Raw genomic sequence first — 17,009 nt, 5'->3', positions numbered from 1 at the left:
ATTCACAACAATATATAAAAACTACACTGCAATCAAAAATATTTAAATATTTGCAGAAATTTACATCAGTGTCATAATTTACCTGAATGCCTTTGCCACAAAATGCAATCATCAGTAACACCGTACTCAAGAATTAACTCTCTTGAGAAAATCTGATTAAAAAGGATTTATCATTACTAATTTCCTGTGTTTACCAATTTAATTCGACATTAAGTAAAGACTCAAAGTTTTAGTCACTAGTAATTTAAAGCATTTTAGATATGACAGACTGTAACAAAAGGATGCATTATTTGCATGGCATGATATTTGGCTGTGTCATTAGAGGTTTAATATTCCCCATTCAAGATTCTTAGTGACATTCAGTATTCCTGCAAATCTTGTCATCTCATTTAGTTTGTTTGTTGGATTTTGCATATCAGAATTTCAAGTGACGTGCTAGATTTCAGGGTGTTTTGACAGTTTGGAAACTTTCAGATTTCAGGAATTTGGTTGATCATCAGACATATGATCAGTGAACGATGACATATGATGTTGTTTTGAATTGCTTAAATACAGATTGGTGTTTAGCTCCAAATTTACAAAACACTTTTCACAGCTTCTATTTCCTCAAATTACTTTTAGAATAATAACCAAGAAACTGGTCTCTCACATTTCATTTTCATGCTCTTAAGAATTTAGATTCATTAATTAAAACCTTCAGTTTAATTTATTGGGGATAATCTTTTGGGAATAAAAACTGCTTAAAAAATCGAGCTGATTAAAATTTATGATACTTCATAACTTCTAATATCATTTATACAATCGTGTTCCTAAATTTAGATTTAACGTTTTTTCGCATAAAAGCCTTTCTAGGGCGACTTATTGGTAAAGAGTAAGAATTATGAGTTCTGAAACACGAACACTAATTCCAATTAGGATTCCTTTCCCAAGAACTTATCACCTCATTTTTCGCGGATTTTCTGCTGCTTCTTTGCCCCTTGATGTTGGAAACCAAAACTTTCCTAAAAGCAATATAATTATTAAAATTTTAATATGCTTTTTTAATATGCTTAAAGAAAATTGTGAAGAAAAATTACGTAGACTCTGTAACTTTCTTTGCTGTAGGAAGATCTATATTTTTACTAAATATTGCTGATTTAAAGCTCCCAAAGGAATAAAAAAAATAAATTTTCTTATATGCCATATATTGCCTTATTATTCCTACAAAAGGAATTTCTTCATAAGTCTAATTACTAGGTGAAAATAGAAGAATTTTTTTTTTACACTCAATGATTTGGCAGACGTAGGCAAATAAAATGGATGGAAAAGAAGCTGAACTCCTCATTGATGAACAGCAATCTAATTTTATCTTTAAGTACTGCATCGTTCTCATGAGTTTGTCATGGTATTTTACCTTCAAGAAAGTTCGGAATTGAATCAACATGTCAGCATAATAAACCTCTTCTATCAAGATTATGTGGCACTGTAATCTATTTTCTTCTTTAATAATCATGCTCGTCCACCAACGGTTGAGCGGTAAAATAGCTGAACACTGGTAGTTCGGTCGGAGCTTCGAATCCCTGAAACAGGCTGGCTGCGTACGCATTTTCGCAGTGTTATCCAAGTGTAACGTGTATACCAGCCTGTTTCTCTTAGAAAGCCCTCCACGAAGTCATCACTTCCCTTAGGCAGATCCTCGAGTGCTTTGCCATAATCAAATAAACCAAAACAAATATTGATGCTCAGAATGTTTTTGATAGATTTTTGAATTTTAAACTAATATTTCCACATTATGTTTTCTTTTTCCATTGTGAACTCATGTCTCATCTCCTGTCACTAGCCACGAATAAAATATATAAAACATTTACCAGCTTTTATCAACAAGAGCACATATCTAGAACATTCGTTTCTATATTCCTTCATTTCTGACGTCAATATTCTAAACACCTGTCTGGCTCTGACCTTCGATATCCCAGTTCTTCAAGCAAGAACTTTTCCATTGGTCTGTTTCGTGCGTACGGGTTCGTAATAAATTGAATCTATACTGGCCGGATGATAGATTGAGTAACATTTATTTTATCAAAAGAAACACTTCAGAGTTTTGCAATTTTCCTCAGAAGTGCTCGTTCGGGTGTTCACAGTGTCGGCGAGTATAATCAGTAGTTACACTTCAAACTATTAGGAACGTTAAACACAACCCGATGTAGAACGCATCTTAAGAGGAAGCTAACATGGAAATATCTCAGTACTCCACGCTCACGCTGAACTAACAACTCGAAACAACAACAACAAGTGAAGGCAGATATAGTTTTTACCCATCCGCTCAGATATTTCTAGTACTTTTTGCTTCTCGAAATTACTGGAAGGCATATGAGAGCCAGATATTTTTACAGCTAATATAGCGACCAATTACATTTATTCAATTACAATACATACGAGTATTACGGTGGTACAGGAACCGGACCAAAATGTTGCCAAATGGTCGCCAAGGTCGGCGGCATTTGGAAATTTCTCGCCAAATTTGGGGATAAACATTGGTTGCCAAACCCGCTGTCAGCTTCGCGATATCTCGCCAATTAAGTGGGATAGATTTTTATTCAATTTAGCGACATAGCCATTTACTTAATGTTAAGATACTTGCCACGGTATTCTTATTTTTACGGCAAAGCATCCTCGCTATATTTTTTCATATAATTCACCTATAATTTTACTAGAATTACCCATATATGTACAAGATTCGTAACAGGTCCAAAGCCATTTTCGTAACATTTTAAGAAACTGCATTATTTTCCATGACATATTCCTCAGTTTTAATATAGTACATTTCTTCAGTGGTCACATCAACACTACAGCTTGGTCTGGAATCATATTCAGATGACTCTTCTACCTGTCTGAACAGGTCAATCCGTCTTTTCATGGTACCGTTCAAAGATATTATATCAACTTTGACTGAATCCATGGTGTTGATTTTATTTGTATATGTATTTTATTTATATATGTTATTTGATCAAGAACTCGGCCGCTAAATAATGTTTGATATTTTAAATATTAATAAGCATTACAGACTGACAACATTTAAAAATCATCCAAATGTTATTATTAACATTTGCTGTCTGCACTTTCATTCTATACTGTTAAAGCATGATACAATCATATAATACACTGTAGTTCACAAAACATTATGCATAAAAAAATTGAAAGGATTCAAGCTTTAACGGTCACCCAAAAGAGTTTGTTAAGGTCTTTTATGCTCTCCCTGAGCTCGCAGTCTAATGATACACTCACTCCTACTAACACTTCTTTTTTTTTTTTTTTTGTCTTTTTAGCCTTATTATTAAACATCATTTTTTTCGCAGTAATATATATAGAGAGTAATTACTAGATACTGCGAGTATACTAGTGTAGTAATATATAGAGAGAGTAATTACTAGATACTGTAGATAAATAGTACTATTAGATACTGCATATAGAGTAATTACTCTTCAATTTCAAAAAAAATTTTAAAAATTAAAAATTAAAAAAAATAAAATTTCAAAAGTTTTAACAGCAGCATAGCAGTGTCTAAGTACCGTTGTTTTTCACAACTCGAGAAACATGCATACATTCATGCAGATTCTGCATTATTTAATTTCTTTAAATATAATACAGGGCGATAATATTTAATGGCAACAATTTAAAAAGTGATACTTCCTTTACAGTGATTCAACACAAAATGCCGCTTCGAGACTAATACCCGGTTAGGGACTGACGTCCCTTTTGAGCTAAAAAGAAGCTCTCTTTCTGTGTTGGTACTACGTTCATAGGAGGAAGTGTGTATTTAATTATGGCAAAGCACACTAGGGCTATCTGCCTAAGGGGAGGGATGCCTTTCGTGGAGGACTTTCTAAGGGAAACTGGCTCGTATACACGTTACACATGGGGAAAACCACGAAAACGCCCATGCAGCCAGCCCGTTCGCGGGATTCGAACCTCGGACCGAACTACCAGTGTTCAGCGACTTTACCGCTCGGCCGCTGGTGGGCCTCATAGGAGGAAGACCCAGCCCCTTTTTTCCTGTCTACCAAATAAGTCCGCTTGTCCACCGACTTGATGTCGCCAAATAAAGCACTGTTCCAGCACTTTTTTTTTACTTCCTTATTTAGTTCTCCTGATGGATTTTGTGTCAGAAGAAATGGTGTCCATGTTATCACATTATCGTCGATGGCAGACTGTTTTTCGTCGCTCACCTTAAATTTAGGCTTAGAATTTATTGAAAGCTCTCGTACTTTAACAATTTACTTTGTATTTAAAACAGTTGAAAGTAAAGTTTAGCCTAAAACCTTCGAATATATTCTTCAAATATAAAAATATTTTAAATACGAAAGATGCAAAATTTGGTTTTTAGTCCAAAGGGGCTTTGTCTCTGAAGGACTATTGTTTTCGTTTTGCGATTTTGCGTAGAATCACTATAAATGTCCGTTTCACTTTTCAAACTGTTGCCACCAAATGTTAAAGTCCTGCATTATATTTGAAGAAATTAAATAATGAAAAATCTGCATAAATGTATGTATATTTTTGCATTGTGATAAAACAACGGTACATAGAGCCATCGAATTTTGAATGACGTAATACTCCTTCGAATATAGGCATGCAGAAGACCAAATTTAAAATTTGGAATTTGTTTTATGATCGATTTCATATTTTGTAAAATTTTAACGAATTTTTGATTAACAAACTCAAGGATTTTAAAGCGAGCAATGGCAACACTCTACGGGGGGGGGGAACCTTTTTATCTCCAGCCCGCGGAACTGTGTATCGGAAATTCTAAGGATATGTCTCATTTTAAAATTATTTTGAGACATTGCTATTGAACTGAATTTTATAGTTTAAGTGCAAAAAACATGATATTTAATAAATAAAAGTAACACACAAAATGTTTTTTTAATTCTTATAAATGGACGCACATTTTCGGTCTGTTTTCTTAATTCTTATTAATAACTGCACGCACATTTTCGGTTATCAGTAAAACTTGGCAGAACATATTCAGGAATTTCGGCAAAAATTTGGGAAGGGAAACAACAAAAGCCTAATTCCAGCTTTTTTAAAATTTGAATGGAAATATTACCATGCAACATGTTTCTCACATATTTTAGTGAAGTCTTATGCAGAGTTAAATCTCTTTCTGTAAATATACCATTAACATCATTCCCAAATTTATGATACAAACTAATATAACTACCAATTTTCATTAATGTGAAAAGTAGTTCCTGGAATAATATTAATAGGCTGCACTTTAACTTGCAGCATCATGAATAGAGTGAGCACACTTTACAACTTATTCAATGGCCTTATCTTGCTTCGAAGGAAAAATGGGCGGAAAAGATCAAGTCGCCATGATTACATAAAATTTTTGCCTCTTTTCATTTCCTGTCTCTCCAAAATACTTATCTGCTTGTTCTCTTCGTGTGCCTAAATAACGCAATTCTATGCAACTTCCTATGACGGTCTTTTTCTTTATGCATAGAAATTTCGACAGCGCATTTACTACACTCATATCAAAACTTCATGGGAGCTATAAAGCGACCAACTTTGCTGGAATAGAAGCAAAAGTGGGCAACAAAGAAAGTAGACGTTTTATTCCTTCCTCCATCCTCAAATGTCATAAGTCGAGCAAGTCACATAAACTCTGGAATGTCAACTCCAATTTTAGTACCTATAAAAAAATGATGTTAGAGTTTCGTTTCGTTTCAGAGGCCATTAAACTTTTTCGATACGTCTGGATTTTGTTAACGCCTTACTGGTTTTTCTTTCTTTTTTTAATGTATATTTATGAGACAGTCCTCGACAGAAATAAATGTCTTTTCAAAGGACAAATTTTGAAAACTAGTAATTTTCGAGAAGTTTGAATTAGATGTGTATATTTGCAATTAAGAATTAAAGACTTTGTCAGGTTTATTTCTGTAGGACAATATAATAGTATATTTCCATCTGTACCAATTCACATACCTAAAGTACAGAACTCTAACGTTTGACCTAACTAAAAATCTGTCGTATAAAATAATTGCTTTGCGAGATAATTTCTACGAGATAATTCTCAAAAATAAAGACATGATTTTAAATTTTATTCCTGATCACTTATAATCATATAATGTCTAAAAGTAACCATATAATGTCTAGCTGTCTTCTAGTAACTACTTCTAGCTCTTTTAGCTTTTGTCATTTTAGAAATTAAATTTAAATCTAAATTAAAATCCTGATGTGGCCACCGCATGACCTTCCTTATGTGACCTATTAAATTAAACACATTTTTTGCTGCACTTCATTTAAACGGTCCTTGAATTTCATTGGAAATACATTCTCATTCAATCAATTCAGTTGTCACTTCGCGGCAGAACATATATAAAAAAACTCAAAACATCTTCATTAAAATTTGTAAGATACATAAAAAATAAAACACCAAATGCAGTTAAAACAGTTTAAAAAACAATTTTTGCAATTAGTTTCTAAGGAAAAACAAGTAATTCGGCCAACAAGGCAAACAAGGCCAATTCGGCCAACAGGCCAAAAAAAGCAAAATTTTTTGGTGAATAAAATTTTTAAGTTGACTTTTGGTCTGTCTGGGCAAAAAGGCATATATGTGCACCAACTTACTTATACTAAGAGATTTAAATGTAAACAAATAGCCAGCACGTTAGGCCTAGAGAAACATTGTGCAGCTATGTCATGCAGATTAACTAAAGGCATACATAATTCAATCACTTTTAATTCAAAACATGCACAATTGATGAACATAAGGGATTTCAAAACCCCTTTTGGAAAAACGAGTCCTTTATTCTGCCCATGCGTACAGATTTCACGCGAAAACATTGTTCAAATAGATTCGAGAGAGGCTAAAATGAATACTTTCGTTGAAATATGATACCCGATATTGTTCACGATTTTGTTTTCTTTACTTCGTAAAAGGAAGTAAAAATTCTAAATAAATACAAGATATTTAGTCAAAATAAATTTGCTGCATTAAATAAATAAGTATCTTGTGTTCCACAAACTTAAAATATTATAAATAAATATTGTAATCTCATCATGAAAGCACAACATACTGAAAGCGACATATTTAACATGTCTCTAAAGAAGATCGCATACAGTATGATTTGAAGATTTAAGGAAACTTACTATGAGGGATCAAGTGATCGGAATCAAATGCAAAAGGAACATTTACTTAAAAAACAACGAATTCGTAAGAATTCTCGATTCTATAATTTAAAACATGTAAACTTATTTAATAGATGGAGGAGAAATTCTGTAACATCAACGAATTGACGCTGAATAATGAAAACCAAATAAAAATTTAAATATTCCTGCAGGTACGAAAAATCATCTTCTGTTTAGTTACCATTTTCCTAAAAAACTATTTTTCAGGAAACCATAGTCTTAAGCTTAGACTCAAATCCCGGAAAAGACTTGGATGGTTAAAAATGTATAATAATGTTTATTAAATAATCTCTCCTTTCCATACTTTGGGATGCTTTTAGGAAGCATATCTTCTTAAATGTGGATGATTTAATTTCTGATGTTTTCTTCTGGTTCTTCTATAGCATGTTATTTGCATGAATACAGGTATGTTCCCTGTGAATCCTTAAGCTAGAGTGTCAGGTAAAGTAATTTATAATGGCTGTAGATCCTTGGAATTTATATGGTCTTCAAGGAAATTCGTGACGGAAGTGCTACCGAATCTCATTTCACTTTATTCATATTCCTTTGGGGATATTGTTGCATTAGTGTAGTAAGAAAAAATATAGTTCTAACGCAATATATTACGTACCTTGTAACAGAATAAACATTTTTACGTTGCCTACGTGCTACTTGAAAATAATATCTTTTGCTGCTTTAAATGAGTTTTCTTTCAAGTAGTAATATTCATTACCGTATTTTTCTCCCCCCCCCCTTTTTTTCTGATTTTATCGTACGAAAATTGAGACAGTAAAATTATGCGCAAAATTTGGTTTTGGAAGAACGCAGTTACGATAAGAAAATAAATAAGGAAAAAATATTAATGGATAAAATACCCGTAAGTATCACAATATCATTCATTTAATGAAACCAACGTTCTAATAAAGTTACTTAGTAATTTTAATATTACCAGTATCTAATAAGGTGCCTTCATTTCTTCTTCCTGAATCTTGAATCACGCCCACTCTCATAAAATAGTTCACTGCTACTCCCTGCAGTGGACTATTATAAGAGTATTATTAAAAACTGATGAGACTGCTTTCTATGTGGTCTGCTACAGCTTGTATTTCGTTGGCTTCGTCACCTATGCCATCGCTTCCGCCATTGTTCAATGTGTCTTCTTGCGCAGTGATCTTCAGAACTATCATGAGTACTAAATATATCTGTTATCTTGAAGCTCTTCGCTATTATTGCTTCACCAGTCAGAACCTATGCACCCAAATCTCCGAACAAACAAATTACTTAGGCGAAAAACAATCCCCTACATGGTCGAACGATTTTAAATTTTAAAGAAGCTTGCGTTCTGAACGTCTTAAAGAGGTAAATGACGTGAAAAAGGTTTCAGAACTTTGTGCTAGAAAGTAAGTAGAAAACCACACGAGTAAATACGGTATATTTGGAGTGCCATTATGTTCGAGCTTAAGTAATAAGATTTATTTATTTTATATTTTCCTTCTGCCTGATTTCGCTACACGGTTCGCTTACTCCAGAACTTATATAGATTTGATAACAAGTAGTTCTACTGGAAATTTAGAAAATATCTTTTAGCCGATGGAGGCTAGGCCAATCGAAATTCTCTAAGAGGTAAATGTATTCTAATCATACTACCACTCAGTCCCAGACAGCAGACTTAAAAAATATTCTCTATAACCACTACCACCCCTCGAGCGCACAGGGTCACCACTCCCGATTCCCAGGGATTACAGTGGCGTAAACATTAACGCCTTAAGATCTGACTGGTAGTCAATGATGCTGCCCATCATCACAATCCCAATACGAGGGCCGCTCGCCCTAGGACGGAACCCTAGGATTACACGGCTCGCCCTAGGATTACATGGAATTTGATGGACAACGGACCAGCCGCTACATTGGTCCAATCGTAGAGGATGATCTTCCCTTGGAGTTCTGGAACCACCAGGTTCGTGGATTTTTATTGCGGTGCTCAAACTGTCAAGGTACAGATTCTTATACTAAACTCCAGAGCACAAACCGCCCTTAGAGAGCCATGGCCGGCAGTGTCCTGATATCTGCTTTTTAGACTGTGGGCTCCGGCGCGCTTGTGCATCTTAGCCTGGACAAGTAGTCAGCTTGTCACAGGACCCCCCTCAGGTGTTCAGTCCCCAAGCGAACCTGGCACTCATTTAATCGACCCACTCCGGGTATGAACGGCTGAGGTACTAATTCTAGAAAGTACAATAAACGTTTTGTATCAGATATGCGTACGTGAGATTTGGCGCTAACTGTGCCTACCTGCTGTAGAAGTTCTCTTCTAATGAGTAACTGCTATCTCACGTCAGAATAAACACTGCAAGATAGGTTTTCTTTGCTAAGCTTACAATTTTGAATCACTGTTAGTGGTAATAGGTAAATTTTGTAACCTCTGGTTAGAATAAATTACATGTTATAAGTAGATGTTGTAAGAAACTCTTCTTAAGGAAAACTTGTCTTCTCAGCCAGGTTCAGGTGACTGGTACTTGTGTGTTGCATTGTTTTAATTTACCCTCACATTTGGTTACGTAGAATAAATTTAAAGTATACTTGTGTTTGTTTGCTTGAAGTCGTTGGGGGTAAAATCTCACAAACAAAATCCACGTAACACCTAAACAGGTTTGTAAATTGAGCTCGAAGACTATAGCCAATGCTACCACTCATCTTACACTCAAAGAATATAGATTTTGATAAATATATTACAATATAATAAAAGTACTTGCTCTTTCTTATGTTTTTGTTGGAGGTTATGGGTTCTTACGGGAGTTTAACAACTACGCCAGTTTAGCCAGAAGAAGTGAACTCATTATTAAAAGAAAAAATAGCTCACAGCAACGTAAACAGAGATAAGGTAAATTCTTTTTAACGTACGAAAAATATCGTAGATCAGCGATATCACTCACTGTGTTAACAGTAATCTCACAATTCTAAACTAACTCATTTAACAAAATCTCGGAAGTGAACTCCTGCAGCTCAAACTCTGGTGTTTATATAGAGTTGTCCATACTTCTAGTATCTTCCGAGAAAATCGCTTTCAGGGATCCTAAAATGCGTTTTCGGAAAACATCTAAAACTTGGCCAAGTTGGCGAAAAATTTCCAACATGTCGTCAACTTACCAAAAAACGTTTTCGCCTTTTAAATTAACTTTCTTTGTAATTTAAATGATGGTCGATTCAGAGTGATCTTTACGCGAATCAATACTGGCAAACATAATACATAGCTACAGATTCGATTAAATAAAAGCAAACGTTGAACTTATTGAAGAAAATGCAGCAAATAAACAAGTTAATGAATAAAAACAATACATAGCATTATAAGAATACACAGAATCCAAAATACAATCAAATGAACACAAGTATTTGAAAAATTTACAAAATTATGCTAGAATATTGTAAATGTATTTTTTCTTTCTTTTTACTTATAGCAAGATTACTTCACTTTAGATTTAGTTTATCGTATTAACACAGAATTAAGCAAAAATACGTTCAAAATATGTGTTAACAATCTGTTTTTTATTAACTCTACTTATCTATTATCCGAAACTTAACTAACAGCAGTTAATGTTGATTTCCACTTAACAGTAGACTGGTAGTAGTTAGAATCGGAGAGAGTCAAAAGTTATCAGCACGTTATCCAAGACGCCGAGGTTCAGCAATCGTAATTCTAGCATTGTTTAAAAGTCAACTATGATATAAAATTTCCGGTATGCATCTTTTTACACATCTTATTATCTTATTATCCTTTACAGATCTTATTAATTTTATATTTTATAAAAGTGTTGAGAAAATAATGTTTGTCTTAGTATTTTTTTTAATCTTCGGCCACAAACACATGTACAAGACGTCCCAAAACTCCACGTACAAATTTTGAGGGAGAGGAACATAGGTATGAACTATCTTGCCATATCCATGCGGATTGGAAAGCAAGACCGAATGTGCAGCCAGAAGATGACAAAAGAAAAACAAGGAAGAAACTAAAGTAGTTTATTAGGCTTAGCTTAGCAACACAATAAAGATAAATAGAGAATAGAGTTTCACGGCAGATGTTCAGAGTTCCAGCCAACTGAAGTAATGCATGATTGACATCGATACCGAATGGATTGCAGGACTTTTTTAAAGATACCTGGAGTTTCATATATTAGTGGCAAAGATGGCGATTTTTGCCACAAAATCCATATCAGAAGCAAGGAATGTTTTGCACAAAATAATCCGGCGGAAAATAGCTTTGAACTTCATATTTTAATGTAACAGACTATAGTATCGAAATTCGCCTCCGTTTTTTGTCCTGCTTTTTTATACGAATATGATTTATAACGATATGTTCTCATCCCTTCAAAAATTAAAACTTAAGTTTTTAGACATACTGTACAGAAATTTCAAGACAAACACGCGCAGGAAAATCTTCATGAAATTTTCAACACAAATGGTGTAAACATAAGTAGTCTCAAGTTATTAAGAAAAATAACTTTTATATAATAAGACTCATAAAATTCTAGATTTTTTATGCTCGTTAAAGCAATTAACCCTTGACGACATGATTTTTTTCGTTATTTTATTTCAGATAAGAATCGAATGTATTAAAACTTTAAACTGAAAACCTTACTTTTTCTTAAATCTCTAAATCTTGATGTCGCGATAACGAACCTTTTTTTTTTTTTTTTTTTTTTTTTTTTTGAAGGATTAAAATCATTGAAAAGAATACCATGATCATTATTCTTCATAGGACTTATCTATCTTATGTTGTTGCTTTAAAACACAGCTGAGGATTAGTTTGAACAGTTTTTCAGTCCTTTTATTAAATTTCTCATAAAGTTTAAATATTGCCTTATTGAATAAATTTGGTGGACACTCTGAATGATAAGTTCTAGTTATGTATGCAGAACTTTGCAAATATGAAGCAGCAATATGATTATGTTATATATAAGCATATGATTTTATTATACGAAAATGAAACAAGGGAAAAAAAAACAAAAAATAAAATAAATGGAGCTTTCACGTACACTTGGAGAAATACATTTTAGTAGTTTATTTCGATTGATTATCAAGAATAAATTGTATTTAAATTAGCATTTTAAAAGAGATTATTACTTCAGAATAATTAATAGTTCACAAAACTATCGGATTCTGAGACGTAGTCCTTTTCAGCAGTGTTTTTATGGGAAAATTAATACGTTTTAAAATACAAGAATTATAATATTTTAAGATAATTTACTATGTACTCCTTAAATTTTAGAATAAAAATAAATGCACTTATAACAACAGTTTGCTGCCCCTGCTCGATAAATAACTTAATATGTAATATAAACTGTGTTTCAGAGAAATATATTTTTCGATATCATTTTGTTAACTTTACATTATTGTTCTGTTTATAGTATATTATTTTATTGAAAAACAATATACTTTATAATAAATTGTTTTCGACATCTGAAATTTAATAAGCTATTGTAAATACGTCAGTGTCTTCCGAAAAAAGATTTTGTTTCGGAAGTGGGAAGTGATGAACTATTGTAAATATATCAGTGTTTTTTAATTTAATAAATACTGTACAACTCTTTAATGAAAGATATAAAAAAACCAGAAATATTGTGATATTATTCTTTTAAGGAGCTTAACATCCCTTCCCAAGCAAAAATCATACGGATTTTTAATATAGTAAAATCACTTTGTTTTTTTACACCTACGCAACGAAAAGCGGTACATTTTAAAGATACTTTTATCGATTATCGCTTAATTTCAATTACATTGCTTTAAAGCATATTATTGTTTAATAATTAAGCTTTGAATATTAAATCCTTGAGTAAGCAAGAAACAAACAATGTCCTTAGAAGTACTAAATTCATGAAAACCAATGATTTTAAACTCTTAAGTTATATGGAATTTCCTTCTTCGTCATTGTGTACTGTCGTGGTGTAATAGAAACCGCCTCCAGCTAGCAATCAGAAGTCCAGAATATGAATCTCAGAAATGGCATTGAAGATTTCTCGTTTCCTGCCTGTGATATAAAATGAAACTAATAAATTCTCCAAGTGGCGCCAAAAATGAAAGATTACGAACTATAATTTGTCAGTACCTGCATTTGAAGATTAATTCCCCTTGCTAATCAGCTGCAGTGGGGAAGAATATAAAGAATTTTCTTCTTCCACATCGCGTGCTTTCGTCGTTTAATTGGAAACACATTCTCCTAACAATCGGAAGGCTCGGAACTCAAATTCCAGCAATGCCATCATTGTTTTTTTTTCTGTTTCCTGTCTTCTAAAAAGAGAAAAGAAAAAGTAATAGATTCTACAAAGATTTTATTATACGAATAGATTTTTATACGAATAGCAGCCATGAATAATTTTACTTTTTTTATTCCATGAACTAAGATGGTGCGTGTAAGTGTTTTCATCTGGTATTATTGCTCGGCTAGGAATAAGTCGACGAAAATGCCACGTGTAAATAATATTCGTATATCTCAACGAAAGCAAGCAACGGAAATCCTTCTCAAACGTCACTTGGGTTGTGATCAAACTCAAGGTCGGATTTTGCCTTTGTTTGCAATGCGATACTGTTTGTTTAAATAAATTTGCACCGATCGCCAAAATAATAAGCATTCATCTGAAATCTTGTGTGATGATATATAACTATATGCAAAAAATGCATATAAATACGATACATAATAACAAATACCCAGGTCCTGCTTTATTGAAATACTTCAAGAAATTCTAATATGTATACCAAAATAGAAGCACTATCAATTAAGCGAATTATTTTTAAAGCAAACATCAACAGCTGTAGATGCTTTTGTACCTCCACAGGGGCAGTCGATCTAGAGAAGTGATGTTCAATACGGTATTCATTTCAATTCTCAGGAATGCTGATGGCTTTCAGAGATGACCGTCTTAAGAAAGTGTTTGTTATGTGGATGTTCACTGCCTTTTCATATTAATGATAAACTGTAAAGTTCTTTAATTTTTCCGTAACTTTCGAGTTACGCTGAATCGTTATAAATTATACATATTCATAAGCATGAAGAAAAGCGGATTAGAGAATGTATTTAAAGATAAAATCCATGCAGCTGTTTAAATGAAAGCCGTCACAAGACAAACATAAATACTTTAATGTTAAAATCGGCTTTCACTACCTATTCTTTAAGTTCAGAAGCCTTTAGTTATATCCGACAGTCCATAAATTTCAACAACTCACCCTCAGAGCTGTGATTAAGACCGGTTGTGCTCCCCGTAGAGCATTTAATCAAACCCACCCTCCGACAACATTCTCCTGTTTACCCCTGGAAACAAAAATTACCGTCAGCGAGTACTCCAGTAATTCCTCTTTCCCCTTTGCTTTATCAGTGTTGCGTTCTCCAACATTTCACCCGAGTTCTTAACGTACCAAACTCTCAAAAGCACAACAGGGCTTTGTTTAATCTGAGAAAAAAATCCCAATAGGTCCACGGTGAAATGCATTAAATAATGCGTCGCATTTTCCAAGCACCCCTTGGCTGCTGGCTTCATAGTAGTGGTTTCTTTGATTAGCTGTGCAACCAGCATCAATCATCTTTGCGGTTGGACATTTCAAACACCGCCCGAACAAATATTTCACTGAGATTCTTTGTTTTTATCAACAGTTTAAATTAATGGCCTATGTGGCTGCATGAATTAATTATATAGCATGATCCTTTTGTGGTCTAAATCCCTTCCGCAGAATGGGGATGTTTACAGACATCAAAGCGAGGATAGTATGAGAGTTAACAATGAGAAGGGGAAATTCTTTTTGTTCCTTTGATAACTTTTTTTTTCACTAAAATTCTGACATCTAATGTATTACTGCTTTATTATCAAGTGACGCTGAAATGTATGAGAGATTCTAAGTCCTGAAGCATTTACTTTTACAAACTAGCTATTGATTAAATAATTTCCTTTCTCAACTAATATATATGAATTAAAATAATTTATTTTTTACAAGAGGACAATACACATGTTCGTAATTGTTCTAGCAATTTTGAAATTATTATTATATTAAGTTATATCTTATTATCATAACTATTAGTTATATATTATTATTATCTTAAGATATATATTAAGTTATTATTAAATTAAGTTCTGAAAAATTTTCACGCTAGCTTTAGACAGCATTTCTGAAATTGTGTTAAATTCTAAGTTGAGTATCATTCTAAATACTGTTTAACTAATTTATTAATGTTTCTCTTCAAAATCACTTTGAAATTTATAGCAATAATTCATTAATAACACTTTTAATCAAGTGTTTGTGATACTAATTTATGGATATGATAATACGCAGCAGTTTTCTATACGCCAATTTGATGCTTCCAGCAACGAAACAAACGTCCGTCTTTAGCTCATTTCGATTGTAGCAAATTATTTATAAGCATAAAAAATATACCTCTTAAGTTTGCTCCAATATGCAATTATGTTATGTTAATCTAACCGGTTGTTATGGCTTAGCTCTTTATTATTATTCCTCCTTTTAGTTTCTCCACCAGAATGCAAATCAGGTTTGAAAATATAAGGCGAAGTTTTCGGATTGTAATACACAACCTGCTTCTGGCTCTCGAGACAACGTTAGAAGATTTAGACAGCTGAGATAATTTAATTATTCTTCTTTGCGTTATAGCTACCATTATTTAATATTGTTATGCTAGTGAGAAGGTTTGAACCAATTTCGAGTGAAATCAATTTGTGTAATCTTTGGCTGTTAGCCTTAGTTATGAATTTGAAATTTACTGTTATTTTAAGTTACGTCACCACAGTTGATTCATTGATCTTATCAAGTACGAAATGTGCATTTTATTTTCAAAGTTATGATTTAATAAAAAGGTTATTTTTGAGCCTTTTCAGATCTTTGTAAGTAAATTAAATTTTAGTTAATTAAATTAAGCAATAATTCGCTCCAAGTCTGTTAAGAATTGAAGAGACTGTTAAGAATTTGGATACCAATTTTGCTACCAAAGAATACCAGATTCTATAAGTTAACTATTTCAATAAAAAATCACAAACAGAATGATTTGCTTTGAAAGATTTTTATTGGCAATGCTTCCTTCGAAAACAAAAATAATTGTACGAGATTTAAGAACAATACATTTAATTTCATTGGAATTAACATGGAACGTTGATGCCTATATTTCTCTAAGAAAATTCTTTGTTGCTTGTTATTGTATAACAGATGAGATCAAGTTTATTAATCGCCGGTTTTTCATGGTAAAACCAAATGCAGTTGACAATTTAGGAATAGCTGTTTGAACACAAGCTAAGATTATACGTGAAAAATTTTCAATAAGTATAAAGAAAAGTTTATAGAGTTTTTTAAGCACTTTGGAAAAATTAACAAAACTCGAGGGTCGAGAAGTATTCAAAAATCTAAAAGATTAGTAACTCATGAATACATAAAATGAATTTGAAAATATGTCTATTTTATGAGTTACTACTGAATGTTAAACATTTTAATGTGACAGGAGTTTAACTACTAAGCAGTTGCAAACATCATATTTTACAATGGCAGAAACAAATAGAAACGAAGCAATAATTCATAGTTGTACAAAATTAACCACATTATATAGCATATTATTGTAACACTTTCTGAGCCGCCTCAGTAGTGGTGAACTTAAGCATTGCAAGCTAATCAGTTAAAAAGATAGTACGGCGTGTTTCATTTTTATGGCATTTAATACAGTATCGTAAACTTCAAGAAATGCCATAAGTTTCATATAAAGTACAGCTAGCTGCATTGAAACTATTCCGAAGAAGCAAAAAAAAGTTATTTCATTTCAAGAAAACGCTGAATTGCTTGATACTGACTTTTTAATGCAACGGTATGTCAGTATTCGTAAGACA

Source organism: Stegodyphus dumicola, chromosome 6 (genome assembly GCF_044657685.1).
Source record: "Stegodyphus dumicola isolate Sdum_Otavi_A_Nest chromosome 6, ASM4465768v1".
In the NCBI taxonomy this organism is placed as follows: domain Eukaryota; kingdom Metazoa; phylum Arthropoda; class Arachnida; order Araneae; family Eresidae; genus Stegodyphus; species Stegodyphus dumicola.
This window is presented reverse-complemented; position numbering follows the sequence as displayed.